Source organism: Gorilla gorilla, chromosome 6 (assembly GCF_029281585.2).
Source record: "Gorilla gorilla gorilla isolate KB3781 chromosome 6, NHGRI_mGorGor1-v2.1_pri, whole genome shotgun sequence".
Lineage (NCBI taxonomy): Eukaryota > Metazoa > Chordata > Mammalia > Primates > Hominidae > Gorilla > Gorilla gorilla.
The window spans coordinates 147537380-147554364 of record NC_073230.2 but is presented as its reverse complement, the minus strand read 5'-3'; the positions used below and the strand labels follow the sequence as shown (position 1 = coordinate 147554364).

General features: G+C 44.2%; 1 pseudogene; it reads right to left on the bottom strand.

Annotated features, from left to right (window-relative positions):
• Nucleotides 1-1980: 1980 nt before the first annotated feature.
• Nucleotides 1981-3538, bottom strand: LOC101132435 (inosine-5'-monophosphate dehydrogenase 1-like; annotated as a pseudogene).
• Nucleotides 3539-16985: the final 13447 nt, after the last annotated feature.

Here is a 16985-nt window from a genome sequence, read left to right as displayed (position 1 = left end):
GATGGACTCACCACACCAGTCAAGAAAGCACCGCCTGGGACTATGGTCCACGACCATAGTCATGGGGGAAACCCTACCAAACTAAAGCTAAGAAAAATTTAACTCTCTTTCATCTATTCTATTACTCTTTCTTCTTTCCTCGCTCTATCGCTGACCATCTAGTTATTAACATAACCAAGTCCATTTTGCCTCAAACTATTGCATTTGATGCTTGCCTTGTTATACCCTGTGGGGACTTGTTAAGTCAAAGACAGCCCTCTGCTTCAGAAAAGTACCTGTGTGCCTCCTGGCTCTCCTCAGACTGGGCATTAGTGAATTGGGACCATTTAATCTGGGGAGATTTCGATAAAGACCCCAGTGGCAACCGGGAGTCTTGCCCCTCGATGTAGAGCTTTTGTGCCGTAGTTGGTCCAACGTTCTATGGACCACTAAAGAGCAAGGATAGACTGCCCCAATCAGTTTCTGTAGTTTCCTAAAACCATACATTCATTTTACTAAAGGGACAGCACCCCCAACTGTCAGCTAAACCAGTGCAATCCTATACAGGTTATTATCTCAAGCCCCCAAAGTTCTTCCCCTTTTCTAAACCGGTTCCCTTCTATAAGCCGGTTTTATGGTATGGAGGCTGAGGTTTCTGGAACAGACCCTATTGGATTCTTTGAAATGCGTTTCTTTGATCCCCCACTGCCTGCACCTTCCTCTAAGCCTTTTCCTAAAACCCCTCACGACGGAACCATTGTTCCTCCTCCATCTAACGACAAGGCCAAGATAGTGATGGCAGAAGTTAAAGACTTAAAACAAGCTTTGACAATTGAGATTGGATACCAAGATGTAAATGCCTGGTTGGAATGGATCAAATATTCCGTCCACACGTTAAACAAAAGCAACTGTTATGCTTGTGCACATGGCAGGCCAGAAGCCCAGATTGTCCCCTTTCCACTAGGGTGGTCCTCCAGTCGACCGGGCATGGGTTGCATGGTAGCTCTTTTCCAGGATTCTGCAGCCTGGGGTAACAAGTCGTGCCAACCTCTCTCTCTGCTATATCCCAAAGTCTGATACCCTGCGGGTCAGCCCCTGAGGGCCATCCAGCTTCCGTTTCCCAACGCCAAGTTCACTTCATGTCTCTCACAACAGGGAGGAAACTTAATGTTCCTTGGAGACCTGAAGGGATGCAGTGAGCTTAAGAATTTTCTTTCTTTCTTTCTTTCTTTCTTTTCTTTCTTTCTTTCTCTTTCTTTCTTTTATTCTTTCTCTTTCTTTCTTTCTTCCTTTCTTTCTTTCTATCTAGACCTGCTTGATTTATTCTGATTATTTAATACACAATGACGCAACTGTGATCCCAAAGTGTGCAAAGTTAAAGCCTTCAACTGCAGCTGAGGAGAGGGCAGGAACTGTATACCTGGGGACGGTGGTGAGTCAGAAATGACAGGCAGGCGGCCATGACCAGGGAAGCCTCCTCCCCAGGGACAGGGACAGGGAAGTGGCCTGAGGAGCAGGGCCCAAGGGTAGTCCAGGGCCAGGGAAGGGGGCGGAGACCTCCCCTTGGCCTAGGTCAGGAGCTCAGAAGTGCCACAGGCTGAGGGGGCAGCGGCCCAGGAAGGGCCAGAGGCAGGGCCAGGAGAGCACCATTTCCTGGGGGGCTGGGGGCAGGGAGGTGCCCTAGAAGAGAAGCCAGGAGGGGCTACCTGCCCCTGGGGTGGAGGCCAGGCTGGAGCAGGCTGCAGCAAGAAAGGCCTGAGAGCCCGGCTGGCTGGGCTTGATGGGGCTCCCAGGGCAGTCTGGCCCAGGGAGCAGTCCTGACTGCAGGGGTGCCTAGCATGGGGCCACGGACCCCTCTGGACCTCTCCTCCTCTCTCCCTGGAAAGGAGCTGGGGAACCCGTAGTGCAAATCTGTGGACCACTCAGTTATGGAGGGAGGCTGCGCCCGAAGGTGGACACTGGGGTGCGCCCCCTCCACCACCTCGGCCTCCACCCCTATCCTCAGTACAGCCTCTTCTTGTAAGAGTGCAGGCCTTGGACGCCACCCTTGATCTGGGCCAATATGGTCCACTTCTCAAACTTGTGCTCTCCTGAGTACATCATGGACCAAAGGACAGACAGGTTGCAGACCCCAGTATCCTGGCAGCCATGCTGGATGCCCGCTATGAGGTAGGGCATGAACTTCTGAATGGACCCTTTGTCCTGGATGGAACTGGAGACACCCTGCGCGATCTTCACCTTATCCCCCTCCATGAAGTATTGTTTCTGGCTGCTGCTGCTCTTCTCCAGGGCATCCAGTGAGCCCATGCCCCGGTACTTCTTGAGCCACACCCCATCTGGGAAGAAGTACTCGCTGGGGACCTCCGTGGTGGCGGCCAGAAGGGAGCCCATCATCACTGTGGAGGCTCCAAGGGCCAGGGCCTTGACCATGTGCCCCATGGTCTGGATGCCGCCATCGGCTATGTAGGCACACCAAAGTGCCGGGCATACTCGGCCACCTTGTACACAGCAGTGCCCTGGGGCCAACTGTAGGCCACCACTTCCTGGGTGATGCAGATGGAGCTGCAGCCCGTGCCCACGTGCAGCCCTTCCACACCAGCGTCAATCAGGTTCTTCGCCTGGGCTGCTGTCACCATGTTCCCCCCAATCACCTGGAGGTGGGGGTACTTCTGTTTGATGTAATACACCATGGCCATCTGATACAATGAGTTCCCTTGGGACAAGTCCAAGACTATGACGTCAACGCCCACCTGGGTGAACAGGTCCAGGCGGTATTTGTCATCCTCACGGGTGCCCACAGCTGCCCCGCACAGCAGCTGCTTGTGGGAATCCTTGGAGGCCAGAGGGTAGTCTCAGTTCTTCTTCATGTTGGTGTGGGCGATGATGGCCACCAGCTCATTGCGATCATTGACGATAGGCAGCTTCCCTTTCTTGCTACGGCTGCAGGATCTCATTTGCCTCTTTCAACATCACACCTGCTGGAGCCACCACCAGCTCAATCCTTGGTGTCATCACCTCACTGAGGAGGGTGATGTGGTCCTTCTCAGCAAGAAAGTTGATGTCTCAGGAGGTGACGATGTCCACCAGCTTGCTGCCCATGGTGACTGTCTCAGTGATGGGGATGCCCGAGAAGCCATGCTGCATCTTGGCCTCCAGCACATCACCCACGGTGTGTGAGGGGCTTAGTACCACGGGGTCCATGATAAAGCCCCATTCAAACTTCTTGACCTTCTGCACCTTGTTGGCCTGGAACTCTGGGGTGCAGTGGTGGTGAATGAAACCAATACCTCCCATCAGAGCCATCACGATGGCCATGTCAGCTTCTGTCACAGTGTCCATGGGGAAGGAGATCAATGGCATCTTCAGCATGATCTTCCAAGTCAGGGAGGGCTGAGGTCAGGTCCACCTTATCAGCTATGAAGTCTATGAATCCTGGGAGAATCAGGAAGTTGTTGTAGGTGAGGCCGTCGCGAGCTGCCGCACCAGTGAAGAGCTGCTGCGCCGTGAGCCCATCCTCGGGTATGTAGCTGGTGCCGCCTCTGATCAGGTAGTCTGCCATGCTGCCGCGAGACCCCGCAACCAGACATAAACACCTGCGTGGCTGCCAGCCACTGCTGCTGCCGCTGCTGCTGCTGACGCTGCACCGTGTCCATGCTGTTGCCGCAGGCCGGGCAGGCTTGAACTTAAGAATTTTTAAGAGCTTACCAATCAGTCAGCCCTTGTTCATCCCCGAGCAGATGTGTAGTAGTATTGTGGTGGACCTTTACTGGACACTGGCAAATAACTGGAGTGGCACTTGTGCTTTAGTCCAGTTGGGTATCCCTTTTACCCTGGCATTTCATCAACCAGAGGAAGGAAAAATAAGACATCGTAAAGTGAGAGAAGCCCCTTATGGGTCTTTCGACCCTCACGTCTATTTAGACACAATTGGAGTCCCACGGGGAATACCAGATCAATTTAAAGCCCGAAATGAAATAGCTGCAGGATTTGAGTCAATATTTTGGTGGGTGACAATTAATAAAAATGTAGATTGGATAAACTACATCTATTACAACCAACAGCGATTTATTAACTACACTAGAGATGCTGTTAAAGGAATAGCTGAGCAGTTAGAGGCTACTAGCCAGATGGCTTGAGAAAATAGGATAGCCTTAGACATGATATTAGCAGAAAGAGGAGGAGTTTACGTCATGATTAAAACTCAATATTGCACCTTCAACACCGCCCCTAATGGAAGTATAACAAAGGCATTGAAAGGACTGACTGCTCTATCCAATGAATTAGCCAGCAACTTGGGGGTAAATGACCCCTTTACAGGATGGCTAGAAAAGTGGTTTGGTAAATGGAAAGGAGTAATAACCTCGATTCTTACCTCCCTCGTAGCCGTAATAGGTGTACTTAATCTTGTCGGGTGCTGTGTCATATCATGCATCCATGGGTTGGTGCCGAGGCTCACAGAAGTGGTACTTACTAAGATCTCCCTTAACTATTCTCCACCTTAACCAGAGAAGCTCCTTCTTTTGGAAAATCAGGCAGAACAACTAAGCCAAGACATGTTAAAGGAGTTAAAGAAAAAGCTATAAGGAAAAATGCAAGAGCGGGAAGTTGTTAAATATGAGTTATAAATTTCTCTTCAAAGAATTAATATGTCAGTATGTTCAATTCTTTGCCTTCTGCTTTTAAACTTAACTTCCACGTAAAGCAACCTTTTCCGATTACCTACTCCACCCTGACTCTTCTCCACCCTGACTCACTCTGATTTTCTACTCTACCCTGACTCATTCTGATTACCTGCTCTGTCATAACCATTTTTCCCGCCAAACCACTCTCCCCATCACGCTCTTTAAATTAGCCAATCGGAATTAGTTTAGCCTGTGCAGTCTAACCCCAGCCAATAGGGGAATGACACAGCAGCAGGGGCCACATGTGCCAGGAATAAGAAGCCCTTCCCCTCCCTTGTCCAAGTGTGCGCTCACCATTGCTCCATCTGTAAGGGCTCACCCTTCTATAGAAGTAACTTGCCTTGCTGAGAATTAAAAAGAAAATTTTATATTCGAGTGCTATTTCTTTTGCAGCAACAAAACTTTATTTATAACAAAGTGTTGGTGTTTTTTTTTTTTTTTTTTTTGAGATGGAGTCTCGTTCTGTCTCTGTCGCCCAGGCTGGAGTGCAGTGGCGTGATCTCGACTCACTGCAACCTCCGCCTCCTGGGTTCAAGCAATTCTATGCCTCAGGCTCCCAAGTAGATGGGATTACAGGTGCCCACCATCATACCTGGCTCATTTTTGTATTTTTAGTAGAGACAGGGTTTCACCATCTTGGTCAGGCTGGTCTTGAACTCCTGACCTCCACCGGCCTCAGCCTCCCATAGTGCTGGGTTTACAGGCGTGAGCCACTGTGCCTGGCCAAGTGTTTGTCTTTCTGGTTACCAGATTCCACCTTGCAAGAGTCACATCATTACCACAAATCTTCTATGGTTAAAAGGTTCTTATTATGAATAACAAAAGGCACTGCCCATCCCCATTCCCCATCCCTGAGGAAACTCCAAGAGTTTTAGAAATTCTCGTGTCTGCAACCAGGGTCAAAGACCAAATATTAGAACAAAAGGTACTCCTAGCCCCCTTATCACTCAGGAAATTACAAGAACTTTAGGGGTTCTGTGTCAGAAACTGGGACAAAGATCAAATACATATTTATTTTATCACAAGCCCTGATCCTATAGAATTGGTATCCTCATAAGAACAGAAAGAGAGCTATGGTCTGTCTTCCACAGGCACACACTAAATAAATAAGTAAATAGATAAATAATAAGGCCATGTAAGAGCCTAGGGAGAAGACAGCTGTCTGCAAGCCAGGAACAGTGTCTTCCCCAGGAATGGAACTGGCTAGAACCTGGGACTTCCCAGCCTTCAGAACAGAGATATTTCTGTTGTTTAAGTCACCCAGTCTATGGTACTTTGTTATAGCACCGCAAGTAGATAAAGGCACTCAGTAATACATATGGACATCTATAGATTTATAAAATCTATTTGAATGCTGGTTTATTATTCTATAACATAACTGGTTGGAGAGGAGCTGTATTAAGAGACATTTGGCTGGTGCAGTGGCTCATGCCTCCAATCCCAGCACTTTGGGAGGCCAAGGCAAGTGGATCACCTGAGGCCAGGAGTTCGAGACCAGCCTGGTCAACATGATGAAACCTTTTCTCCACTAAAACTACAAAAATTAGCCAGGTGTGATGGCACACACCTGTAGTCCCAGCTACTCGGGAGGCTGAGTCATAAGAATCACTTGAACTCAGGAGTTGGAGGTTGCAATGAGCTGAGACTGCACCACTGCACTCCAACATGGGCCCCAGAATAAGACTCTCTCTCTCAAAAAAAAAAAAAAAAAAAAGAAGAAGAAGAGACATTTAAGCCTCTATTAGTTTAGTTATGAGTTAGGCCGATATGACAATTTCCGTGGCTCAAATAATATCAAGTTTATTTCTCCGTCATATAACATAGACCTGGGTGGGGCCACAGCTCCACTTCTCCATCATTCAAGGCAACCGGAACACCTCGCATACCCAGAGATTATACAAGTATTCATCTTGAAGATTTTCTCATATATATATTTTAATAGGTAACACATTCTTACGGTTTAAAGATTAAAATACAACAAGAAAGCTAGACAGTGAAAAATCTTGCTACTTCCTGTAGTCTCATCTATCTCATTAACTTCATGACCCTCTTTCTCTCCTGGAAAATCTACTGTAAACTCATTAAAGAGTGGGAGGAAAATACAGATAACATATCAGTATTATTTTAAAAATAGTTTTGACCTCACAGGCCCCCTGAAATGGCATCAGGGACCATTAGGGTTTCTCACACCACATTTTGAGAACCACTGCCCCACCCCAAGACTAGCAGGTAGAAAACTTTTCCAAAAACCTAGTTGAGAGCCAGGCAGGGTGACAGGTACCTGTTTGTTGATGTGGGAGGATCCCTTGAGCCCAGTAGTACTTGACCAGTCTAGGCAACATAGCAAAAACCTGCATCTTTAAGAAAAAACATTTTTTTACCCTGCAAAGCTACGACTTCTAGAAAATAAAAAGAAAAAAAAAGGAAAAACATTTTTTAATTAAAAAAAGCCAATTGAACTGATTGATTTATTAAATAACCACATATTTATTTAGAGATTTACAATTTTTATAATACTTTCCGTGTGACTGTTTCACAGTATTATTTATTTTTAAATTTAACCACTATGGAAGCTTGGAATAAAGAATAATGGCTCCCAGCTGGGTGCGGTGGCTCATGCTTATAATCACAGCACTTTGGGAGGTTGAGATGGGTGGATCTCCTGAAATCAGGTGTTTGAGACCAGCCTGCCTAACATGGTGAAACTCCGTTTCTACTAAAAATACAAAAATTAGCCAGGCATGGTGGTGCGTGCCTGTAATCCCAGCTACTCGAGAGTCTGAGGCAGAAGAATTGCTTGAACCGGGGAGGTGGAGGCTGCAGTGAGCCGAGATCATGCCATTGTACTCCAGCCTGGGCAACAAGAGCAAAACTCCATCTAAAAAACAAATAATAATAATAGTAATAATAATAATAATAATAATAATGGCTCCCACAGCTCTACCCACATCTTACTCTCCTCCTCATGGTAACCATGGTAACAGTTGTTGTACATACTTCCAGGGTATTTTTCTCTGCATATGTATTCATATACACATGTGCACTTGGAGCCTGGGGTTTGTCTTCCCCAACCCAACACACACACACACACACACACACACACACGTAGAATTGTGCTATATATATTTTTTCTGTGACTTACCCCTTTTACTTTACAGTCTGAAGATTTCTTCATATTTTTGCACATAAATATACCTTATTCTTTTGCACAATCATGTAATATAATAACAACTCTGTGACATGAACTTTTTATTATTTCCGAAGGTGGGGAAGGGAAGGAAAACCAAATTTGTTCTTACTTTCATATAGATGACCAGTGGTACCAACCACATTCATTAAATGCCTCATCTGTTTCTCTGTAATTTGAAATGCCACCTGTAGCTTATATCAGATTTCCATATATGCATGTGTCTCCCTTTTATTTATTGATTTGTCTATTCTTAAATACACTTCTAATTTATGCATCTTTATTATATAGTATTTCAGTCTAAGAGTCTGCATCTACTCTGTTGTATTTCTCTTTTCAGATTATTTAGACTAGTCTTGAATGTTTACTATTCCAAATACACTTTGCAATTAGTTTTTCAAGTTCTATTTAAAAAACCTAATTGTGATTTTTAAAAATGAAATTGCATATTTTTGAATAGAAATACATGGACTTAATGCAAAATTCCAAGTGTATACAAGCATACCGTTGTTAGATATGAGTTCTAAATTTCTCTTCAGAGAATCAATGTCAGTATGTTCAATTCTTTGCCTTCTACTTTTAAACTTAACTTCCTCATAAAGCAACCTTTTTCGATCACGTGCTCTACCCTGACTCATTCCAATTACCTGCTCCACCCTAACTCATTCCGATTACCTGCTCATCCTCCAGCCCAACTCATTTCTATTTCCTGCTCTGCCATAACCATTTTTCCTGCCAAATCACCCACCCTGTCACCCTCTTTAAATTAGCCAGTCGGAATTAGTTTAGCCTGTGCAGTCTAACCCTAGCCAATAGGGGAACGACACAGCAGCAGGGGCCATGCACGTCAGGAATAAGACCCCCTTCCCCTCCCTTGTCCAGGTGTGCGCTCACCATTGCTCCATCTGTGAAGGCGCACCCTTCTATAGAAGTACATTGCCTTGCTGAGCAGAAAAATTTTATATTTGAGTGCTATTTCTTTTGCGGCAATGAAACTTTATTTATAACACCTGTTCACTGCATATGTGCATACTATTGAGAAAGCAGTCATGGCAGGTGGCATGCAGATGCTAATGATTGCTAAAAAATTAACTCATGATCTTTATGTCACTAGTCTGGGTCATCACCATTAATTCTACCTTTGAGGACCTCTAGAATTAGGTTGTAACTGTATTTTGACTCATTCTTATTTTTATTACAGTCAATTGTATATACAATTGTATCTGTCTCCCCAACACAAGTATGGGCTTCCCAGAGACAGCATTTGTGTTGATTTCTCTTTGTATTCTAGTGCCAAGGATGTAGACCAGAGCCTTGGGATGGTATTAAGGAGAGAAAAAGAGTTGGTTTTGATGTGTGAGAGGGTGACCTATATTAAGACTGGGCTCCACTGAGAGTAGACACTGAAAATAGAAAACAATTGTCATTTAAAATATGCAAACAAGTCTCGGCCTCCTAGAGGGAAAGCCTTGATTTACATGGAGGTCAACCATCTCTGAGTTCTAAGAAAACCATTCTCATTTTGCTTTAGTTGTGCAAATGTGAATGAAGACACTTTCTAAAGTGAAGGTGTGGTCTAAGGGCTAAAGTGCTCTTCAGGGTTCTATAACTTTCGTCTTAATGCAGACAGAATTGTACATCTAAATATTCTTCCCTTGAGACTCTCATGTAGAGAAATGCTTGTTTCCTAGACTCAGACTGCCCCATGCAATTGCTTCTGCTTACTCTTGGGCGTTGTCCATAGTTAAATCCTTTATTGTGTTGGTTACTCACAGAAAATCAGTGACACTGAACATTGCTGAAATGATGTTCAGGCCTGGTCATCCCTTCATGCTGGAGGAAAAACTGCCAAAAAAGCACTACACTTGTCACCGGTGGCAGGTGTCCAGGTTCTTGGTGTCTTGAACAAAGAATTGGACAAAACGCACAAACGAAGCAAGGAAGGAATGAAGGGATTTAATGAATATGAAAGTACACTCCACAGTGTGGGAGTGGGTCAAGCATAGGGGCTCAAGCGTCTTGTTACAGAATTTTTGGAGTTTATATACCCTGTACTTGGAATATGCCTTATGTAAATGAAGAGAATGACAAAGTTATTTACTCAGCCTACACCCTATGGAGAGGATATTTCCTGTCATAGCTGAAGTGGGAATTGGCCTTATATTTCCTGCCTCCAGACGCTATTTTCCTGCCTCACACTGATCGTCCTACACGACATAGACTGGATTGTTGACAGCACATCATTTAATTCGAGACTGAATATCCCATACTTTGATAACAACAACAAAAAGATTAGAGTCAAGTGAACTTGGTAATAATTTCTTCTTTCTGTAGATTGAAACTAGAGGAAGCTCTTTTTGGGGATATGATCAATTTCCCACAATATATAACCAGTTCAGAATCAATCCTTCCTTCCCTTCTTCCCTCCCTCTCTCCCTCCTTCCCTTCTTCCCTTCCTTCCTCCCTCCCTTCCTCCCTTTCTTCTTTCTTTCCTCCCTCCCTCCCTTCCTCCCTTCCTTCCTTTCTTTTTTTGAGATAGTGTCTCACTGTCGCCCAGGCTGGGGTGCAATGGTTGAATAACGACTCACTGTAGCCTTGACTTCCCCTGCCCCAGGCAATCCTTCCACCTGAGTAGCTGGGACCACAGGCATGTGCCACCATGCCCAGCAAATTTTTTGGTGTTTGTTTTGTTTTTTTTGTTTGTTTTTTTGATTTTTTTTTTTTTTTTTTTGTAGAGATGGGGTTTCACCAAGTTGCCCAGGCTGTTCTCCAACTTTTGGGATCAGGCAATCCTTTCACCTTGGCCTCCCAAAATGCTGGGATTACACACTCATTGTGAGCCACTGTGCCAGTCCCAGAATTTTTCTTTCTCTTCTTGTAATTTTCAAAAACTATCACACACAATACATTCAATATACTCTATTCTTACTCCCTTTTCATTTTCTTTATCTCATTCGTCTTAGTTTAATGGTTAGTTTTCTTCTCTCTGGACCTGTTTTTTTTTTTTTTTCTGCCAATACTTCTACCTTTTGGAGATTCATAGCTATTTTGCATTTGAACTGCTTTTTAAATAAAACTATAACACAAAAAAAAACTTCGGGACAAATGAAGGCTAAACACAAGAAGACCTTAAAACAACTTGAAGAATCTCTGTCACTTAATGCACATAGAAACATTGACAAAACAAAAGTCAAACATAGCATACAATTCAAATGTACTGCATGCAGTATTCTCTAACTAGAAACTGTCATGCCAAGGTCATCCGTGAGTGGGTCTTTGAAACCATAAGGTCAAAATATTCTCATAGGATATTTAGTATATTTTTGAGTGAAAAGTCATTGTTTTTAAGGAGTTAGAAAAGGAGCATTTTGGCCATTATGGTAAAAAGTTAGTCGAATAGTTGCTGTGGGTTAAGAATGATAAAAACCAAAAAAATTAAGTCTGATGTCTGAAAATTTTATTCTGAAATCATCAAGTATTTATTAAAGTCTTGTTAAATGTTTCAGTGAGGCTTAGTGCTGTGGCTCATGCCTGTAATCCTAGCACTTTGGGGGGCTGAGGAAAGAGGGTCACTTGAACCTGGGAGGTTGAAGCCGCAGTGATCTGTGATCCTGCTACTTCACTCCAGTCTGGGTGACAGAGGAGAACCTGTCTCTAAAAAAAGGAAAGAAAGAAAGAAAAAGAAAAACAAAGTGTTTCCACCAAGGCTTAGCTATCATCATTGGGAAAGGAAGGAAATGTGCACACCTGCAGTTGGGACTAGGCAGCAAGAGAGAAGGGAAAGCTGTTAAGAACCCATAGAATAAGAAGGCATCCTAAAAGCTTCTGCTTCTTCTTCTTCTTTTTTTTTTTCCCTGATACAGGGTCTCACTCTGTTGCCCAAGGGTGTGATCTCAGCAGTAATCAACTCACTGCAACCTCCACTTCCTGGACTCAAGCCATCCCACCTCAGCCTCCTAAGTAGTTGGGACCACAAGAGCATGACACCATGCCTGTTTTTTTGTTTTGTTTTGTTTTGTTTTTTAGAGACAGGATGGACAGAGTCTTGCTCTGTCACCCAGGTTGGAGTGCAGTGGCACAATCATAGCTCACTGCAACCTCAAACTCCAGGGCTCAAGCATTCCTCTTGCCTCCGCCTCCCAAAAGTACCAAGATTACAGGCACAAGCCACCATGCTGGGCCAATTCTAAAAGCTTCTAAAGGAAGGAAAAACAAACAAACAAACAAACAAACAAACAAACCAGGTCATAGATATAGAACTAAGAATCAGAATGAAACCAAACTTCTGAACAGCCACACAGAAAGCTAGAGACAATGGGGGAAAGCCTTCAGAATTAGGAGAAAAAATCATTACCAACCCTGAACATTTTTCTGTATTATTCAAATGATTTTTAAAGAGATAATACCAGTGCATAGCTCTATGATCATATTGCGAGAGGAGAAAGGAATAAACCGGTCAGGCAGTTAGGGTGGGTCCTCAGTTGAATTCTTTCAAACAAAAGAACAGCCTGAAAAATCAAGCAGCAGGCACAGATAAGGGAACTTGCACAGGGGGTACTTGCCTAAGACATGCCCACAGCCACACAGATAAGAAAGACTACACAGCTGACTTGCCTAGACGTGTCTGCAATGGAAAATTCTGTCTGCTGACACATGTGCAGTAAGGGGAACAAAACAATATGGAGTAACTCAAGCTAAAGGCTCACAGGTGCATTAGGAAGATGGTGTGGAGCTACCAGAAATTTACATCTTATGCAAATGAGATGCCCTGCCCCCATCAGTTTCTGATAAAAGCCTTTGCATTCAACTGTAAAAATGGCAACCCTCTTTTGGGCTCCCTCTCCACTGCAGAGAGGCTTCTTCTTTTGCTTATTAAACTTTTACTCCAACCTGACCCTTTATGTTCAAGCTCCTTAATTCTCTTGCTTGTGAGACAAAGAACTCCAGGTGATACCTCACAAGGAGAGATTGCTACATTGTGGTGCATTGGCAAGACCGTAACAATATGTATTTCTACTCCTTTTTGCCACATTGTGGTGCATTGGCAAGACTGTAACAATATGTATTTCTACTCCTCTTTAGCCTGAAAAGTAATCTCACGAGAATAGTGTCTCTTTGCTATATAAATGTATAAATATATGTATATTTGGGGGGGGGGGGGTCTCACTATGTTGCCCAGACTGGTCTCAAGCTCCTGGATCAAGTGATCCTCTTGTTTCAGTCTTCTAAGTAGCCAAGATTACAGGTGCATACCACTGCACCCTGCTACTCAGCATCTCTGCTACCACTCTCTCTCTGTCTTTCCGTATATATATATATATATTTGTTTGTTTTTGAGACAGCGTCTCACTCTGTTGCCTGAGCTGGAGTGCAGTGGTGATATCACAGCTCACTACAGCATGGACCTTTCAGGCTCAAGCAATCTTCCCACCTTGGCTTCCTGAGGAGCTGAGACTACAAGCATGGGCCATCACATCGGGCTAATTTTGTTTATTTCTTGTAGAGATGTAGAGACTGAGGTCTCACTGTGTTTCCCAGTCTGGTCTTGAGATCCTAGGTTCAAGAGATCCTCCTGTGTCAGCCTCCCAAAGTGTTGGGATTACAGGCATGAGCCACTGTGTCCAACTGCCATATTTTTAACATTGTAAGCATAGTAAAGCATTACCTGTTACAGACTTTAATGACGAGATGTACTAGAAGTTTGTATTCGTCCATTCTCCCACTGCTAATAAAGACATACCTGAGACTGGGTAATTTATAAAGGAAAGAGGTTTATTTGACTCACAGTGCAGCATGACTGGGAGGCCTCAGGAAACTTACAATCATGGTGGAAGGGGAAGCAAACATGTCCTTCTTCACATGGCATCAGGGAGAAGAAGAATGAGTGCCCAGTGAAGGAGAAAGCCCTTTATAAAAACATCAGATCTTGTGTGAACTCACTATCAAGAGAACAGGGTGGGGGAAACTGCCCCCTTGGTTCAATTATCTACAGCTGGTGCCTCCCACAACATGTGGGGATTATAGGAACTACAATTCAAGATGAGATTTGGGTGAGGACACACAGTCAAACCATATCAAAGTGGTAGGGTGTTTCTGAAGTAGCCTCACCACCTCTCCTAACTTGACTTCCCAAAAGAATTGGAATTCTCCTTATTAGGTGCAGTGAGTTCCTTTTCAAAGAATCAGCTTGTTCAGCTTCCTTGTTCTTTGTTCTCTATTTTCAGAGCCTAACTTCCTCATTCTTTGTGCCTCCTTGTCCCTAGTTACGGTAAACAACATTCCCGCCAGTTCTAATCTGATTCACACCTGTTCCCTTGGTTACCTGCCCTGTAACTGTCCTTCCCACCAAAAGTATTCTTCCCGCCAAAACTGCTCACCCCACCGCTGTAACCCACACCCCTGCTCCATTTAAAATAGCCAGCCAGGATTAGTTTAGATTGTGCAGTCCAGCCCCAGCCAATGAGAGCAGGACACAGCAACAGGGACTAACTGCATTAGAGATAACAATCCCTTCCCTTCTTTGTTTGGTGTGCTCTTGGGCTTGTGACTGATGCAGGCAGCACCCTTCTGCAGAAGTAAATTTGCCTTGCTGAGAAATCCTTGGTCTGAGTGTTCATTCTCTCTGTGGCTCCAAGCTCTTATTTCCAACATCCTTTTCAGAACTCCAATGTAACTTACATTGTATTATGATCAATGGTCTCCTCATTAGACTGTTAGGGTGACCATCTCAGTCTCCTCAGCTTACTACACCCACTAGCCTCTCACAGGGCCTTGAATATGGTACGAGCTCAATGGCCTCATGTTGATAGTTGCTATACTTTGCAGAATCTCCTATCTTTGGAAATCTTTTCAAAAATGCCTTCATAGGGCAGGCATAGTGGCTCAGGCCTATAATCCTAGCACTTTGGGAGGCTGAGGTGGGAGGATGACTTGAGCCCAGGAGTTCAAGACCAGCCTGGGCAACACGGCCAGACTCTGTTTGTTTGTTTTGAGATGGAATCTCACTCTGTCAGCCAGGCTGGAGTGCAGTGGTGTAATCTCGGCTCACTGCAACCTCTGCCCCCACCCCAGGTTCAAGCAATTCTCCTGCCTCAGCCTCCTGAGTAGCTGGGACTATAGGCGCCTCCCACCATGCCTGGCTCATTTTTGTATTTTTAGTAGAGGTGGGGTTTCACCATCTTGGCCAGCTGGTCTTGAACTCCTGACCTCATGATCTACCTGCCTCAGCCTCCCAAAGTGCTGGTATTACAGGTGTGGGCCACCGCGCCCAGCCAAGACTCTGTTTTATTAAAATAAAATAAAATAAAATAAAATAAAATAAAATAAAATAAAATAAAATAAAATAAAATAAATGTTTTTATTACTTCAAACTCTTTCCCCAACACCAGTTCTACCTCAAAGTAAAAAGATAAGTTATTTTATTTGATTTATTTATTTTTTAACTTTCAGGTTCAGGGTTGCACGTGCAGGTTTGTTATATAGGTAAACTCGTGTCAGGGGTTTGGTGTACAGGTTATTTCATCACCCAGGTGCTAAACATAGTACCTGATAGGTATGTTTTCTGATCCTCTCTCTCTCCTTCCACCTTGAAGTTATTTTAAAACCATGATTTTCCACAACTTATTCCATAAGGGTCAAAATTCATATTGAGATCATGAGGTCCAATCACACTTTACCTCTTGAACATTTTTCTTCTTTCATATAAGTATCAATCATTGAGAGAAATAACTAGTTATTACACTCAATTCATTATTCATTGCTCATAAATATTTGAGTTGAATCACTCCAGATGAGATTTGATAGTAAAATACTCAATTTGAAGCCTTGCTTTCTACTGGAATAGTGAATTTCAGAACTTTTTAGAGCTTCAAGTATATATATATTTTCTAAATTATACAATGAATGAATCCAGTTGGTCTCTTACACTGGTGAGCACGCATTCCTTGGAAATGGAAAGCAATATCCACTTAGCCTTAGCCTCTCTAGAAGCCATTAGCTGTATGACTGGTAGTTACTGCCCCCTATTAATTTTTTTTTTTTTTTGAGTGAGAGTCTTGCTCTGTTGCTCAGGCTGGAGTGCAGTGGTGCAATCTGGGCTCATTGAAACCTCTGCCTCCTGGGTTCAAGAGATTCTCCCACCTCAGCCTCCCTAGTAACTGGGATTACAGGTGTGCACCACCATACCTGACTGATTTTTGTATTTTTGTAGAGACGGGGTATCATCATGTTGACTAGGCTAGTTTTGAACTCCTGGCCTCAAATGATCTGCCCAACTTGGCCTCCCAAAGTGCTGGGATTACAGGTGTGAGGCACCATGCCTGGCCCTCCTATTACTTTTTATAAAAGCATAGTGTTACAAAAGCATTAGTGCACAAGTAGGAGTATAAGTCAGTTCAGTTTGAAAGGTATAGCAAAGCTCTAAATTACTTTCATATATTTGACCCAAAATTCTACTGTAAGGATTTTGTTTTTGGGAAAAAGTATGCACCAATGTAAATAATGGCATGTATAGAAGGGTTTTTTGTTTGTTGTTTTTTGTTTGTTTTTGTTTTTTGTTTTGTTTTGTTTTTTTGTTTTGAGATGGAGTCTTGCTCTGTCGCCCAGGCTGGAGTGCAGTGGCGTGATCTCGGCTCACTGAAAGCTCTGCCTTCCGGGTTCACATCATTCTCCTGCCTCAGCCTCCGGAGTAGCTGGAACTACAGGCGCCTGCCACTGTACCCAGCTATTTTTTGTATTTTTAGTAGAGACAGGGTTTCACCGTGGTCTCCATCTCCTGACCTCGTGTTCTGCCTGCCTCTGCCTCCCAAAGTGCTAGGATTACAGGCGTGAGCCACCGTGCCCGGCCCTGTTTGTTTTTTGAAATGGAGTCTTGCTCTGTGGCCAGGCTGGAGTGCAGTGGTGCAATCTCGGCTCACTGCAACCTCCACCTCCCAGATTCAAACGATTCTCCTGTCTCAGCCTCCCGAGTAGCTGGGACTACAGGCATGCGCCACCATGCTCAGCTAATTTTTGTATTTTTAGTAGACTCAGGGTTTCACCATGTTGGCCAGGATGGTCTCGATCTCTTGACCTTGTGATCCATCCACCTCAGCCTCCCAAAGTGCTGGAATTACAGGTGTGAGCCACCGCACCTGGCC